Source organism: Pseudorca crassidens, chromosome 5, assembly GCF_039906515.1.
Source record: "Pseudorca crassidens isolate mPseCra1 chromosome 5, mPseCra1.hap1, whole genome shotgun sequence".
Lineage (NCBI taxonomy): Eukaryota > Metazoa > Chordata > Mammalia > Artiodactyla > Delphinidae > Pseudorca > Pseudorca crassidens.
In genome coordinates, this window is record NC_090300.1 from 148,306,891 (window position 1) to 148,322,500 (window position 15,610).

Sequence of the window (15,610 nt, forward strand, 5' to 3'; positions counted from 1 at the left end):
GAAGGGCCGCCATCCCCACAGGGAGATGGGGGTCTGCGGGGGAGACCCCTCCATCCTGGAGGGCAGTTTCTAGGAGGTTCAAGAGATCTTAGGGGCCCTGACGTGTGGCCAGCCGTGACTGCCACCTCTTCCTTGTCCTCAGGACAAATCGAGCTGGGAGATGGCGTCACTGAGCCTCGGGGTCTGACGAGGTCTCGCTGGGGCTGGGCACCTTCGAGAGCTTCCGTCTGTCCTGGGTGTCCCCAGGCGGGACGGAGCACGGGAGGCCAAGGCCGCAGACCGGCCTGGGCAGCCTGCCTCGCTGGGTGACCGTCAGTCGCCTTCTCTGAGTCCTGGTCGCCCAGGGGCAGCCCGGGGCAGCCCTCACTGCCGTGTGCACCCTGTCCCGGCCCTGCTGTGGGACCCGGTCAGCGCCGAGCTCCTCAGCACGAGCGCCCAGGCCCCCCTGAGCCCCTCCGTGCTTGTGGAGGAATGACTTCCTTCACCCCAGACGTACGGTCGGCAGCTGCGGCGGCAGCTTCCCTCCGGCCCCGGGGTCCCCAGGTTGAGCCAGCTCCTAGGAGCCGTCTGAGGACCAGGCCTTGCAGTGCCGTCCCTGCGGGCAGCGGCCGGGTGCGCCCGGCGTCCCCAGCCCAGACGTTCCTGCCGCGCGTCTGACTTGGAGTCTAAGGTGGAGAACGCGCGTGAGGCTTGAGAGGGTGGACGGCGGAGCCCCCCGTCCCCGCCGGGGTCTGAGTGCCTGGGGAGCCCACGTCCAGCCAGCCGTTCAGCGGCCTTCTGGCCGGAACCACCAGACACACTGCACCGGGCCTGGGGGAGCTGGGCTGCCCCTGCCACCCTGGTGGGGCAGCCCCGAGGGCCCGGTGCTGGCGCCATGGGGTCGGGAGAGAGTCTTCCGCCCGAGGACCCTGGTGGGCCGCCCCCTTGCCTGCGCGCCCGACGTGACACCCGCGGCAGCACAGCCAGCACCTTCTGGGGAAGGGGACGTCGATTCACACAGTGCTGAAGAGCACGCCCACACCACTGAGCGCCTCTGTACAGCGGGGTCCTGGCCGTTGCCGGGCGAGCACGCTCGGTGCTGCCCGTGGCGGGCCTGTCAGACTCGGGGAGTGGACACGAGATCCCTCTCGCCGGGAGGCCCTGGAGTGGGTGGGGAGGTGGGCAGGCTGCCGGTCATCACGCCTGGTCCCCAGCTCCGCCGTGCGTCAGCGGCGGGGCCCGGGCGAGCTTTCGGGGGACGCCGCAGCATGGTGACGGCCCGGGGCTGGCCCCGCGCTGGCCTGGAGTCCCCCGCAGAGTGTCACGGGACGGAAGGGACGCTCTGCTCCCGTTCTCACTTAGAATGTCCCCCTGTGTCTCGTGCTGCTCTGGCTGAGAGGGCTCGGGGGGAGCTGTGGTAGAGGAGGGGCCCCCGAGACCCGGTCCAAGGTGTGGATCGAGCCCCTCAGTTCAGGGGGCACGGGGGGATTGTGGCTGGACGCCTGTGGTTTCCGTCCTGCACTTTGGAAGGGCAGGGCACGGTCCTCCACCCGCAGCTCCCTCTGTGGGGCCCGCTGCTCATGGACCCCCCCCAGTCTCCCACAGGTGTGACGAGGCCCGAGGCTGTCTGTCCCCGTCCCCACCTGGTGACCTACCTGGTTCAGCTTGCCCCTGGGCAGCCCCCGGAGGGTCTCAGGTTACTGGCTCTCCCTCTAAAGCCCACTGAAACCCCTGGCGTCACAGCAGGATCCCCAGGAGGTGGCTGGCGCCAGCCCAGGCCTGGGACGCTGCCCAGTTCACAGGCGTCCCTGGTGGTGGCCTGGGCTGGGCCGTCGGGTGGGCCCCGGTAGAACCCGTGCTGATTAAAGCACTGACAGCAGCAAACCCGAAACTTCCCAGAGTCAGAGGCCACAGCTGGCTGCTTTCAGTTTCACTGTCGCTTTGGGAAGGAATTTAAACTGTGTGACCATCGGCCTATTGATCATCACCCCGCGTGATCCCGCCCCTGCCTGTGGTTTCTCGTTCTCTAAACCTCATTTTTCTGCTGTCAGGATCCCTCCTGTGCTCTAATGCCTGATGGCACTGAGGGGGCCCGGGCAGGACTGGTTGGCCCATGTGGGAGCTCGGCTGCCCCCAGGGGCCTCCTGCAGGGGCGAAGGCCCCCCGGGTGTGTCCTTCATCCCTGCCTTCCCCGGCTGTGGCCCTGGTCCGGGGAGCGTGCAGAGCTGGGGCTCCAGATGGGGCTCCAGACGTGGGGTGCCAGGAGGGAAATGCCCCTGCCTGACGACTTGGCGTGGGGTGACTGGGGGCCTCTGGGGAACGCCTGCTCCCCAAGTCATCCAGGAGGGCTCCTCCCAGGGCCTGAAGGATGTGGCTGTGCGCTGCTATGAACCTAGTTCTGTCTGACTTTAAACTCTGATAAATTAGAGAGACAGAGACAGAGGTGGGGGGGGGGGCGGGAGAGAGCGCGCGCCTGAGGATCCAGCCCCAGGCCCAGGATTCCTGTTCGTCGACGCAGAAACACCAACATCAGAGCCCCCTGCGACTCCCGCGCGGGTGAAGCACCTGCTCCTGACCCAGAACGCCGTGGCGCATCGTCTGTGATTCTGTTCGCCTCTTTAACCTGGACGAGAATTCGGGAGGGGCTGAGCGCCAGTCCCTTGGTTTTCCCGCCTTTCTGCAGGCGCCCTGCCCGGTGTAGATGACAGCAGGTTTCTTAGGCCACTTGCCTTTGCGTCTTCCCGAAGCCCTCAGCCCCCTTCAGGGGCCAGGCCCTCTGAGCGCCCGTCTCGGGGATCGTTTCATACCTCAAAACATGGAGCAGCTTCAGGAACAAGCACGCGGCCGACGCGAGCTGCTGTTGGGGTGACGGTCGAGGTGACTGGGGCACGAGGGAAGGGGCAGCCGGGGGAGCGGGACCACGGGCCATGTTTTCAGGGGAGGGGGTCCGTGACCCCCAGACACTGGGGAGCAGAGTTCCAGGTCCTCCCGCCCGAGCCTGTCCGGCCACTCTGGCCAGGCTGAGGGACGCAGGTGGGTGGCAGTGGGGTTGGGTGCCCGTTCCTGCTGAGGCAAACCAGTGAGAACCGGCTCTTAGGGCCCTGCCCAGGTCAGGCCCAGTGACTGTGTCAGGAAGGGCAGCGGGGGCAGCTGGTGGCTTTCGTTCCCCCCAGACCCCGAGGAGCCTGCAGGTGCCCTGGGAGCAGCAGGGGTGTTGGCTGCCCCCTGTGGACCGAGGTGCGTGCCCCTGAGGGTGTGGCCTTGTGCCCTCCGTCCCAGCGGAGGCGGGGACCCTGTGGACCGAGGTGTGTGCCCCTGCGGATGTGGCCTTGTGCCCTCCGTCCCAGCTGGGGGGCTGGCCTCGAGGTGGCCGGCGAGGGCCCTGCGGCTTGGGCTCAGGGCTGCCTGCAGCCTTTAGGGTAGGGGTGTCCGGGCAGAGGCTTCCACAGCCAGATGGCCCTCGGGGTCCCCGGCCATGGGGGTCAGCGTCTGAGACGGTGAGGGTTGGGGCGGGGCTTGGCCTGGAGGGCGCGCCCTTCCCGCCTTTTCTGTGCACCGACTGTGCCCGGGGCCCGGTGTGTTCCCTGCTGGATTTCAGGGGCCCACAAGCCTCCACGAACAGTCCCGAGTGGAGGTGTGTCTGATACCAGGGCCGTTTCTGCAGGAGCCAGGGCTCCGGGCTCCTGGTGAGCCGCATGGGAGCCCCTGCCTGTCTGCTGGCTGCAGAGGTGACGTCCCTTGGGTGATAACTCAGGCACCCCTGGATTTAAGGCTGGGCTGCGGATTTGTGGGTTCCACTGTCTTCTTCCCTGGCTTGTCCTGTCCCCTGGCAGACATGCGCTGCTCAGGCCGACTCTGCCCACCTCTTCACCATGGCCAGTGGTCCCAGGGCTGCTGGCTGGCGGGGGAGGACCCCAGACCCTGGGAGTTGCAGGGTCTCACCCACAGTCCCTGGTGGTGGAAGGAGCTGCCGAGGGCCGTGCAGGGAGCTCGGGGCTGAGCAGAGGTGGGAGGGTGTGATGGTCACTGAACACAGGTGTCCCCGAGCAAGTGGGCATCCCGTCCTGCTGCCAGACAGTCCCTGGGGAGGAGAGCGCCCCTTGCTTCCTGAGACCTCTTTTTAAAGACCGTGAGTGTGTGTGTGTATGCGTGTGCATGTGTGTGAACGCACGTGCATGGGTGTGTGTGTGTGCGTGTGTGTGAGCGCAGGTGCATGGGTGTGTGTGCATGTGTGTGAGCACAGGTGCCTGGATGTGCGTGTGTGCATGTGTGTGCGTGCAGGTGCATGGGTGTGCATGTGTGTGAGCACAGGTGCATGGGTGTGCGCAGGTACGTGGGTGTGTGTGTCAGCGCAGGTGCATGGGTGTGTGTGCGTGTGTGTGAGCGCAGGTGCCTGGGTGTGTGCAGGTGCGTGGGTGTGTGTGCGTGTGTGTGAGCGCAGGTGCCTGGGTGTGGGCAGGTGCCTGGGTGTGCGTGTGTGTGTGTGTGAGCGCAGGTGCATGGGTGTGCGTGTGTGCATTGTGTGAGCGCAGGTGCATGGATGTGCGTGTGTGCGTGTGTGTGAGCGCAGGTGCATGGGTGTGTGCAGGTGTGTGTGTGTGTGTGTGCATGTGTGTGTGTGAGCACAGGTGCATGGGTGTGTGTGTGCGTGTGTGTGCGAGTGCAGGTGCGTGGGTGTGTGTGTGAGCGCAGGTGCGTGGGTGTGTGTGTGCATGTGTGTGTGTGCACGTGCATGTGTGCACACGTGTGTGTGTTAACCGAGGCTCCTCTGGGTGGAGCACTCGTAGGGCCGGGTCTGCTGAACCTCCTGGATGCTGTGTGACCATGTGGTGCCCCGAGTGGGGAATGGCTGAGCTTGTCGTCTGGATGTTTCCTCCCGTCTGCTTCCATCTCACTGGAGCTTTCACTTCAGAATGTCCCCCCGCCCGCCGTCCCCATCCCTCTCCTTCCCATGTGTTCCCAGAGACTCGGGGCCCAGAGCCCCCTCCCACCCGCGCCTTCTGGGCTGGACCCCAGGAGGCAGGTGCCCCTCGGTCACGGCAGCCTGAGGCACCTGGCTCCCCTGGCCTCTGCCGCAGTCAGAGCCCAGAGCCCACTGCGCCCGCGCCACTGGGACGCTGCTTGGTGAGGGCGGTGCACCCTCTGGGTAGGGCCCCGCTTGCCCTGCTCCCACCCAGCGTGATCTCACCTGCCTGCCTGCGTGTCGGGGCCCCGCCGGCCAAGCCGGGCATGTCCGGGTGGAGCTGCCCATGTGCTAGCCACGTTGCACTGGCCCCTCTGCTGGACGGTGGGGTCTGAGCGGCCCGAGTCCCGCTAGAATCAGGGTTCTGATTTCTGCCTCCAGACACGTGGGCCCTGGCTTGTCTGCGCTCAGCTTGGGGCTCGGGGCTGGGCACCCCAGGGCTGACGGGGAAGCAGAGAGGGCACGGCCTCGGGGTGCAGGCTGGCACCTGGGCGATGAGCTCACGGCTGAGCAATGAGGCGCAGTGACTCAAGGCCCCAGGGCCCCAGGGGTTCTGGCCCCTCCGTGGCGAAGGCTGCTTCCTGCCGTCGTCCCAGTTCCCAGAGAATCCCAGGGCTCCTGGGTCGGAGCCGAGATGGGCGGATGTGCCCACACCACGTCCCTCACGCAGCCCTCCATTCAGAAGGGCTCCGGTCCCCCCAGGACCTCTGAGGGTGCATCTCAGCACGCGGTGCCCCTCAGGGCCTCAGGAGCATGTGGGTGAGCGAGGCTGGGGGCCGTGGATGTGCTGCGTGATGCGGTGGCCTTCCCGGACAGGGGCTGAGGAGACTGGGGGAGGTGGGCCACCCTCACCCACTGGGTGCAGGGGGTGACCGGCTGGGCGTGGCCCGGGCGAGACTTCGCGACACGGGTGTCATATGCTCTCTCTTCTTTAGGCTGGGGACCAACTAGACTCCTTAACTTTTATTTATTGTCTTAACTTTTATTTATTTATTCACATAGCATAAAGCTAACCATTTAAAGTGAACAATTTGGAGACGTTTAGTACATTCACCGTGTTATCCAGCCATTGGCCCTGCAGCTGGAGAACATTCTTGTCGTGGAAGCCCTGTGCCCACAGGCCCAGCGCCTGGCTCCCCCTCATCTGCCTCCTGTCTCTGGATTCGCCGCTCTTGACGTTTCATGCAGATGGAATCCTCCGGTGTTTGTCCTACAGAGTCTGGCTTCCCGCACTGAGCAGCGTGCGTTCCAGGCTCATCCACGTCGTAGAGTCAGTGCTTTGTGGGGATTTTTGTTTGTTTGTTCTGTTTTAATGACTAAATGATACTCCGATGTAGGTCCTTTCACTTTTAAAACATTTTCTTGTGTATCTGAACTGTCTCTGGACTTGGGACTCTGGACTCGCGACTGTGGCTTTCCCTAAAAGCACCCAGGTTGTGTCTGAGGGTCCTTCCCTTGGAAGTCCCGTGGGACCGTGTGTGCACAGGACCCCGGTGGCGGCCTCCTGAGGACCCTGAAGGATGGAGGGGTTTCTGCTCACCACCGCGGGGCCGTGAGGCGCGGGCAGGGGGAAGGGTGGACGGCCGCTGCGGGGAGCGGCAGAGCAGGTTAGGTGGAGGCTTCCCGCCAGCACGCGTGGCTGGCCCAGGGGTGTCTTCCTTCACGATCCTCCGTCCACTCATTTGCCCACCTGTGTGCGCAGCGTGGCTGGAGCCGCATCCAGGGGCCTCAGTTCCGGATCCCCCCGCCCGTGGCGCCTGGTGGGGCTGGAGGCGTGGTCTTCCAGCTTTAAGCTCTGAGCTGATGAACAGGCTACGAGCAGGCAACCAGGCCCCACAGCCGTGATGAAGCCCCTGAGAGGAGGAGGCAGGCAGGTGGGGCGGGCAGCGCAGTGCCTCCTGGGCCCAGGTCGCTGTCTGTGTCGGGGGTCCTTCTGTGCAGCCGGACACTCTGCTGGGTGCCTGGTTGCCCATCCCCAGCGTCTCGAAGGCACTGTCTCAGCATCCCTTGTGAGTGGCGTGACCGTGACCGCCGCTATGGGACCTCGGCCGCCGGTGCCCCCTCGCCACCTCCCCGGGGCCCATCTGCACCTGGACCTGGTGCCCCGGGAGGCTGCCTCTGATCCCCCCTGATGGCCACCCCCTGTCCCCCACAAGGGCTCCTGCTGCCCCCCTGCTTGTTGCTTCTACCCTGATGCTGGGGGCCGGGGAGCATCGTGACCGTGAAGTGGGGATGTGGGCCCCGGCGGTCTCCGCTGCATCCCTGCATGTTCCAGGACCCTCTGCGGGGGCTCCCAGCTGTAGTCCAAGCCGTGGAAGGTCCCTCCTCAGCTCCAGCCCCTTTGCCCCCTCTTAGGGCAGGCGGCTTGAAGCAATTAAAGTGGCAGGAATGGGGGGCCTCCCCACCGCCCTGGGGGCCTCAGCCACCTGCCTGGGTGCCTGGGAGGGGGTTCCAGTTGGGGTGCCCCAGGCTCCTGCCCCACCTGGCCTGTGGGAGCTGCAGAAGGGGGCTGGGACTGTGCAGGGCAGGCTCGGGGGTCGCTCCCGGTGACCCCGGGTCCGGTTCCAAGGCAGATGGAAGCCTAGGAATGTGCAGGCCGCTGGTCCGGGCCTCGGGCCTCGTGGTGCGGCGGGTGAATTTGTTTTCGTGTCTAGGCAGAGGCCACACGGAGAGAACTTTTAGGGCCGCAGACCCTTCTGGCAGAGGCCCCAGGCCTGGCCCTTTCATGGCGCAGGCCGTCAGGCAGCGGGGACTGGCCAGCCGGGAAGCTGGGGTCACCAGGCTCTGAGCACAATCACAGTCACCCTGCACGGCGGGCCTGCCGGGCAGAGCGGGCACCGCGGCAGGGGATCGGAAGGGACCGACACAAACGAGCAGGGCGGCCACGGCTGCCGCTCCCCTGTCTGGGACCCGCGGGGACTCTTGTCATTTGTCTTCCAGGTGGTTTCTTTGCCAGGCTGGGGCCTGATGTCCCCGGGGAGGTCACATTCCACGCCCAGCAGCTTATCTGGGCTGTCAGGCAGCCTGGGAGGCGACCTGAGACAGAGCAGAGCTCTCGCAGGGGCCGAGGGCGGCGGGCATCTCCAGACACCTCCAGTGAGCGCTGCCGTGTGCAGGGACCGTGTGCAGCCCCACCTCGCACTGCTCCCCGCCCGGAACCCCCACTCAGCGGCCGCAGGGCCGGGGGGACGCCAGGCCGTGATGGCCCAAGGGGGGCAGGGGGTGGATCTGATGAACCCCCCACTCAGTGGCCGCAGGGCCGGGGGGAAGCCAGGCCGTGATGGCCCGGGGGGGGCAGGGGGTGGATCTGATGAACCCCCCACTCAGCGGCTGCAGGGCCAGGGGGAAGCCAGGCCGTGATGGCCCGGGGGGGGCAGGGGGTGGATCTGATGAACCCCCCACTCAGCGGCCGCAGGGCCGGGGGGACGCCAGGCCGTGATGGCCCGGGGCGGGCAGGGGGGTGGATCTGATGAACCCCCCACTCAGCGGCCGCAGGGCCGGGGGGAAGCCAGGCCGTGATGGCCCAGGGTGGGGCAGGGGGTGGATCTGATGCCCCTGCCGCCCCCAGAGGATGACAGTTTTCTCAAGGCCCCAGTGGTTGTGCGGGGTACGCTTCTGAACCCAATAGAATTTTCCCTGAGGTCTCAGGGACCCCCCTGGCCGCTCTCTGAGCTTTCAGTGTCTGTTACTTGAGTCAGTTTTGGACGCAGGCCCAGGACTAATGCAGAGGCCGGTAAGGGCCAGGCAGCCGGCGGGGCTGGACGGGGCCCGGGGTGGACAGAGGCGGACCTTGGAGGAAGGTGAGAAGGGAGGGCCGCCCAGGTGGTGCTCGGCTGGCCCTGTGGGTTCCTGGCAAGAGGCGTTGATGGAAGGCCTCGGGGACCCCACCGTTCTTGTCTTTGAAGACTTGGTCTAGTCAAGTTGCTGTCAGGTTTAAATGGAGCAGATGCCTACCAAGGGCCCAGGTGCCGCTTCTAGGCCCCTGTGCTGAGGGACTCGGCCTTGGGGTGGGAGGGCATCCTGCAGGGTCTGCAGCACCAGGGATGGGCAGGCCAACCTGACCCTGGGACCCCGGGGAGGAACCCCGGGGGCAGGAGGAGCGGCCCCCGAGGCAGCCCCGGAGGTTGTGCTGCGCCCGCCTCCAGGCTTCCGTGCCTCATACCCCTCGCAGGGCCTGGAGCAGGTTGCCCAGGGCAGGACCCCTCCCTCACACCCCTGGTGGCTCCACGCTGTGAAGACGTGACATGGGACCCGCTGGAGGTGTCCCTGGGGAGGGCGCCGTCTCGTCCCCTCCTGCCCGAGACTCGCTCACCTCTCCGTGGACGGAAACTGCACAAATCAGACTGGCCCGCCCGACTTCCAGAGTGATGTCGAATGTGCCGTTGAGGGCCCCCGAGAAACGCCCCCTACAGGGCACCCCGGCCCCCTTCCTGTGATGACTGCGTGAGAAAACGCCAGAAGGTTTCTGGAGCAAACAGCAGCTCACCCAGATGCTAATCCCTTTGAAACTTGACTTAACGGCGTAGCCAAAGAAAATAGCCACAGCGGCCTCGTTCTGAAAGGGTCACAGGCTCTTTTAATGTTTGATTTCCTTTGACCTTCTGAGTCTTGTGGAAGAACACGGAGACAGAAGCATGTTGAATTTGTTCCGAAGTCGGTAGGAAGTCTGGCTCATGAGATGGGACGTTTTGGTTCAATCTTTTAAAATTTAAAAAATGCTTCATTTTTAGCAGGTACATTCTGGACAGACTTTAAGGGACTAGGTTGTCACGACTTGCCAGGTGTGCCAGTGGGACCATCCGGTTCCCGAGGGAGAGGGAGACTCCGTGGCGCTCCCGGGTGGGGAGGGGCTCGGACGGCCCAGATGCGCCCCGGCCTAGGCGGTCTTCACAGCTGGATGCGGGTTCAGACCTCTGCCCAGGACCTGTGAGGAGGCCCCCCTTCCCCAAGGCCTCCGTGGTCTCCTCACAGGTCCTGGGAATAGGGGAGCTCGGTCTGCTCGTCGGGGAGCAGGTCTGGGGGAGCCTCTGAGGGGCCCCAGCAGGCCCCATTCTCTGGATGTTTCTTGACACGGCGACCGGCCGTGTGCCTGCCCTGCACCTCTGGCCGCGAAGGGGCTGACGCTGTCGTGCGGGCGCTGAGAAGTGGGCGGCTAGGGGACGGGCTCCGGCCTCTCCGGGAGCCCCAGCCCCACGGTCGCGTGCACGGGGACCCAGGGGGCGTGGCCCCCCGGGGGTGGGGTGCAGCTGCCTTTCTGCCCTTTGATCCCGGCCTCGGGGAGCAGGATGCAGGTGCCCCCACGTGGGCACAGGTGCGGGGGCTCCTGAAACCGCCGCTCTCAGCTCAGAGACCATCTGACCTCAGGTCGAGGGTGGCACGGTCAAGTGGGAAGATCTGTCTGTCCTGCTCAGCCCGCACCGCGACGGGGCCCCAGAGGGCGCAGCAGGTGGATTTGCAACTCGCATCTTCCTCCTCAGCCTCCTTCCTACCAAGGGGCTGTCAATGCAGGTGGTTTGGGGTGTGTCTGCGGGGGCGGAGATAGGGGGCGTCCTGCAGGGTCCGGAGGCTACTACCCCTCATCCCGGCCAGGGGCCCTGGAGCTCGGCTTCCTGCGGACGCTCTCATCTTCATTGGGTGGTGCTGGGATGGCTCTGGGTGTGGAACGACCCCAGGGCCTTTGAACAGCCTGTTCTAGGCAGATGGGAGCTCTGCGGTCCGCGTTACACAGACAAGCTGCACTTTAAGAAGAACCCAGGCGTGGGAACCCTGTCAGGGCGTGGGTTAGGGGGTAAATCAGGGAGGCAGTGTCCGACCCCCATGGCTTTCTAGGAACGTGCTCAGTGGGCCCTGTCTCTGGCGCGCCCGCTGCCCTGCTCTCTGTGTCTGCAGCCCTGCCCCCTTCCCTGATGGCACGAGGTGGGAGAGGAGCTCGTGCACACCCAGCTGGGGGCCCCGAGAAGGTGTGGGTGGGGTGAGCCCCCTGCGGGGGGTGCAGGCGCAGGTGAGGGCCCCAGGGAGCAGGGTGGGGCAGGAGGGGGACAGGAGGGGACACACCTCCTCGGTGCTGTGGGAGTGGTTTGGTCCGAGGGCAGGCGGTCAGGGTGGGTGTGGGGCCCAGCGTCTGGCGCTCAGCTGTGGCCACATAACCATCCAGAAATGGCAGCCCTGCCCTTGGCGAGCGCTGGGGGCCAGGGTGCTCCCCATCCTGCAGAGGGAGCCCCGCATGGCCTGAGTGTCCGGCAGGTACGGGCTGAGCCCTGAAGCCCTACCCAGATCCATGGCTGGGGGACAGACAGGCCAGCTCAGGAAGGGACATCTGCAGGGTCTGCAGGGGGCGGGGTCTGCTGGGGGCAGGGTGGGGAGCGTGGCCCCCTCGCGGGGGCAGATGGGAGGGGCTGACACCACTAAGGAGGCCCCCACGGGGCCCAGGGGTCAGGTGTGGCCCAGGGCTGGGGCTGCGTGGGGGTCATGATGACACGTGGTCCCCTCGCGTGGCATGTGGGTGTGAATCGGGACTTCTGTGAGCACCTTACCTTCCGTCACCCACAGGAGCCCCTCCTGGCAGCGCTTCTCGTGGAGGAGCGGGACGGGTGGCCTGGTCGAGGGCCAGCGTGGGACGTACTGGGGCCCCGGCTCTCCTCCTGGGGTGCCCTGTAACGCCAGGATGTTTCTGGGCTCTTTTAGACAACGTCCTCTGAGAAGGAACGTTTTCACAGGGAATTCATCTCCAGGCTGGCCTGCAGAGCCCCCATGTACTCTGTCATCTTGTTGGTGGCACTGATTCTAACCTTTCGTTGATTTCCTTGGGCCACCTGGGTGGGGACCTGGTTTGAGAAGCAACCTCTCAGGAAGGGGGGCCCCTTCCTCCTCCAGTGGAATGCGGCACGGAAGCAGCCGCACGCCGTCCTGGACCCCGTCCAGCCGCGTGGAGGGGGAACGGCCCGCGTGACGCGAAGGGGGCTGTGCCTGGTGCCCCAGTGAAACAAACCGTCTTCAGATGAATCAACCTTCACTTTTATAACTCCCTGCAGACCACGTTTCTCGTGATTTTAAAGCTTAATGGAATACCCATTTTCAACTCTCCTCTGGAACAAGAGAGGCTGTTAATTAGGGGACAAGGTGGCCTTTGTTGGACGCAGCTCATGCCCAGGCTGCAGCCAGGAAGCCGCCGTTAGAGCTGATGGTGTGTCCCCGAGCGTCCATCCCCAGCAGCTCCAGGCCGAGAAGGACTGTCCCCTCCCAGGTTTGGGCCAGCCTAGCTGCCCGAGTTCTGGAGGTGGGATGTGTGTGTCTCACACACACACACACACACACACACAGACACACGCACACACACGCAGACACACACGCACAAGCCCCGGGTGGCGACTCCCACAGCCGGCTCATGGGTGCGGCAGCCGTGGGAGTGGGTGCCCCGGCCGTCCATTCTGCCCTTTTGGTAAAACCCCTCCTTTCCCTCCTCCAGCTTCTCACGGCCCCGCCAGCCCCAGCCTAGGGCTCTGCTCTCCTGTAGGGCTGGCGGGTCTGGCCTGGGGGCAGCTCTTCCCCTGGAGAGGAGGGGAGGGCCGCGGGGCTTGAGCCTGACCGCGGCCCCTCTGTGCTCGGCCTTCCGCTGGCCCCGCGCAGCGCTCCTCAGTGGTGGTTCTCTGGAAGCGGCGGTTTGCTTGCTGACCTGCGTGGGCAGGTCTGTCCCTGCAGCTGGAAAAAACCGACTCAGATGCCTTCGTACATGGTGACGCAGGGCTCCCGGGCAGTTTGGGGTGAGGGCACGGAGCACAGAAAGCGACAGTCCCCGTGTGGAAACGCTTGTGTCATCTTGCATCACTGTGACATTTTTCCTGTATTTTATAGAGTATTGGCCGCGACAGGTCGGGGGAAGCGGGTCCTGGCCGTCGGGCTGAGAAGCAATGGTCTGAAGGTCCCCATGTTAAGAAGGAAACTGCAGACATCAGGCTGTCATTCAGGACAAGGCCGGTGGCATCACAGTGCTGGGGTGGGGGAGCTAGAAAAGAACCCACGAGAGCGAGGGACGGAGTGTTGATCACATGAAAAAGAAAGTGAGAACAGGCCAGAGAAAGTGTTTGCAAAGCTGAGTCAGAAGGAAGCCTGTGCCCCGTAACAAAGGGGGCCGGCAACCCGCACCCCAAATGTGGAAGAACAGGCTGGATGGAGGAGGGACCCCCAAACGCGGGGATGCAGGTGCTGCTGGTCGCAGGTGAAGGGCCCACCTCAGAGCAGGCAGGAGATGCAGAGCGGGTGAGGGTCCAGCAGCCGCTCTGACCAATGACCACAAAGTCAGTGCCTTAAAACTCCGCAGGTTTATTCTCTCAGAGCTCTGGAGACCAGAAGGCTGACGTGGGTCTCCTTGGGTTAAGATCAAGCTGTGGGCAGGGCTGATCCTTCCCAAGGCTCCAGGGGAGAATCCGTTTCCTGCCTTTTCTGGCTTCTAGAGGTGCCCACGTCCTTGGCTGTCTGGGCCCTTCCGCCTTCAAAGCCAGTGACACCAGTTCAGTCTTTCTCGTGATGCCATCTCTTTGGTTGTGGCTCTTCCGCCTCCCTCTTCCCTACTTAAGGACCCTTGTGAGTACAGTGGGCCTGTCCAGTAATCCAGGATCATCTCTTTAAGGTCAGCTGACTAGCAGCCTTAATCTGCCTGCACCTGAATTCCCCGCAGTGCTCACAGGCCCCGGGAACAGCACGTGTGTCTTGGTGATTCTGATTCTGTCTGCCCCTCCCTCTGGCCCATGTGCAGAACACGTTCATCTCCCGCCTGCACCCTGCGTGGAAGAAACACGAAACACGCCATCCGCACTGCAGGGCTGGCAGTGCCGGGGCACGTGGATCCCGTGTCTTCATCGGAAGGGCTCGACCCTCTCTGTTACCTACATTCCGGGAACTTGCGTCTTTGACCCCATGACCCCATTTTTGGGAAGCACTTCCTGTCAGGACGTCAGTTCAGCAGCATTAGAGCAGCCAGACCAGATGAGACCCACTGGGACCCAGCGCCTGTGCCTCCCGGTGGCCCGGTGAGCCGGCTGGAGCTGGGTCCCCGCAGGCCGGCCTGGAGGGTCCCAAGGTTCAGAGTCACCGGGGGTCCGAGGGTGGGGACGGAGGAGTGGGTGTCCCCGAGCTGCGGGCGGGAGCGGCTGCTTCCTGGGCCTTTGTGCATCACAGCAGGTACGATAACTTCTATTCTTTGAAAGGACCCCACAAAGTGAACTTTTTGGTTCCATCGCCACTGGGTCTCCCATCCCTGGGTCTGTGGCTCCCCCCAGTGGCCGGTCCCCCTCATGACAGCCCTGCGCTCGCGGGACCTGGGGCGTCTTCCACGCGCAAAGCCTGTTGACAGCAGAGCGCGGGACAGTTCCGGACGCACGAGGGGAGCATAGCTAGGGGCTTGGGAGGCAGATTTTCTGCACAGAGCCTGGTGTTTGAAGGGTGCTCCGTACGAATGAGCCCAAGAAGGGATTTACAGGCTCCCGCTATGAGTTCAGCCAGAAGGGAAAGTGGGAGCCTGGTGGACCACAGTGTCTGGACGCCTGCCTGTGAGAGTGGAGCCCCAACCCGATCCTTCCACCCGTCCATGTCGCCGGCGGCCCTGAAAGGGCAGGAAGCAGGGCCCGTGGGTGGGCTGCCGGGTCTCCTACCCCTGGTTCTTGGGACATCTCAGGCGGCAGAGGAGATCATGGCCCAAAGCAGCTGTCTGTTCCGTAACCGCTCGGGCACCAGCTGACCAGTGACGTCTTCTGGATCCCGGGTGGACTTGACTGCCCCCTCCAAGCAAGTGCTGTTCGATGGTGGGGCGCGGCGGGCGGGGGGCGGGTGAGCAAAGGATCCGAAGCCACGGGGGTCAGGGGCTGCGATGTCCCTCCCTTTGGCTTCTCAGCCCGTGGAGTGGACCCCTGAGTGGGTGGCCCGTGCAAGGGGCGGCATGGGGTCCCCGCGCTCCGACCAGGGCCGACTCTCCCGCTGGGGTCTTAGCTGAATGGAGCCCTCCCTGGCGAGGCCTGGAGCCCAACGGGCAGCCGGGCACGCGCTGTCTCTGCTTCCCCACCTGAGGCCAGAGCAAGGCGACCCTATTGTCCTGACCCCAGGGGACAGCTGAGGCCTCTGTAGGTGAGGTCACGTTCTTGCGACACAGATGGACGGTGACCAGAGGCCGCCTCTGGGAGACGCCACTGTGATGCCTCAAACTTTGTCAGGGGCCTGGGCAGCCTGCATAGGCGGCTGTAACCAGACCACGTCCTCGTCTCCTGCCCAGCCGAGGGTTCGCCTGGGGAGGGGACAGCACGGGCAATGGTGACCCTCAGCCTTCGCTCTGCCCCCGAGAACCTTGGCGTCCCATGGGTGATCATGACCCAGTGCACAGGCGCTCGACCAGGGACCGTTTCCATCACAGATGTGGGAGCAGCGCTGTGGGCAGGCAGGTAACAGGGCAGCAGCCCGACCGCAGGGGAAAGCCGTGGTGCTCTGGGTGGGCTTCCTGACCCCCGTCCCTTGCCTGCCCCCACTGTTCCCACCCTGGGGTCTCCTGGGATGGTCATCACAAATGGCCACACACTGTAGTGGCTAAACCAACAGAAAACTATTCTCCCCCAGATCTGAGGCCAGAAGACTGAGGTGAGGGTGTTGCAGGGCTGTGGTCCCTCCGGAGGCTCGAGGGGAGGG

General features: G+C 64.7%; 1 protein-coding gene and 1 long non-coding RNA gene across 3 annotated transcripts in view; both read left to right on the forward strand.

Annotated features, from left to right (window-relative positions):
* Positions 1-15,610, forward strand: part of COL18A1 (collagen type XVIII alpha 1 chain) — a 96,588-nt gene that overhangs the window by 15,330 nt on the left and 65,648 nt on the right. The gene's annotated exons all lie outside the window — the stretch shown is intronic.
* Positions 7,175-9,410, forward strand: LOC137225542 (uncharacterized). The gene is made up of 2 exons (XR_010943893.1): positions 7,175-8,402; positions 8,480-9,410. It is a non-coding gene; the product is annotated as an uncharacterized lncRNA (long non-coding RNA).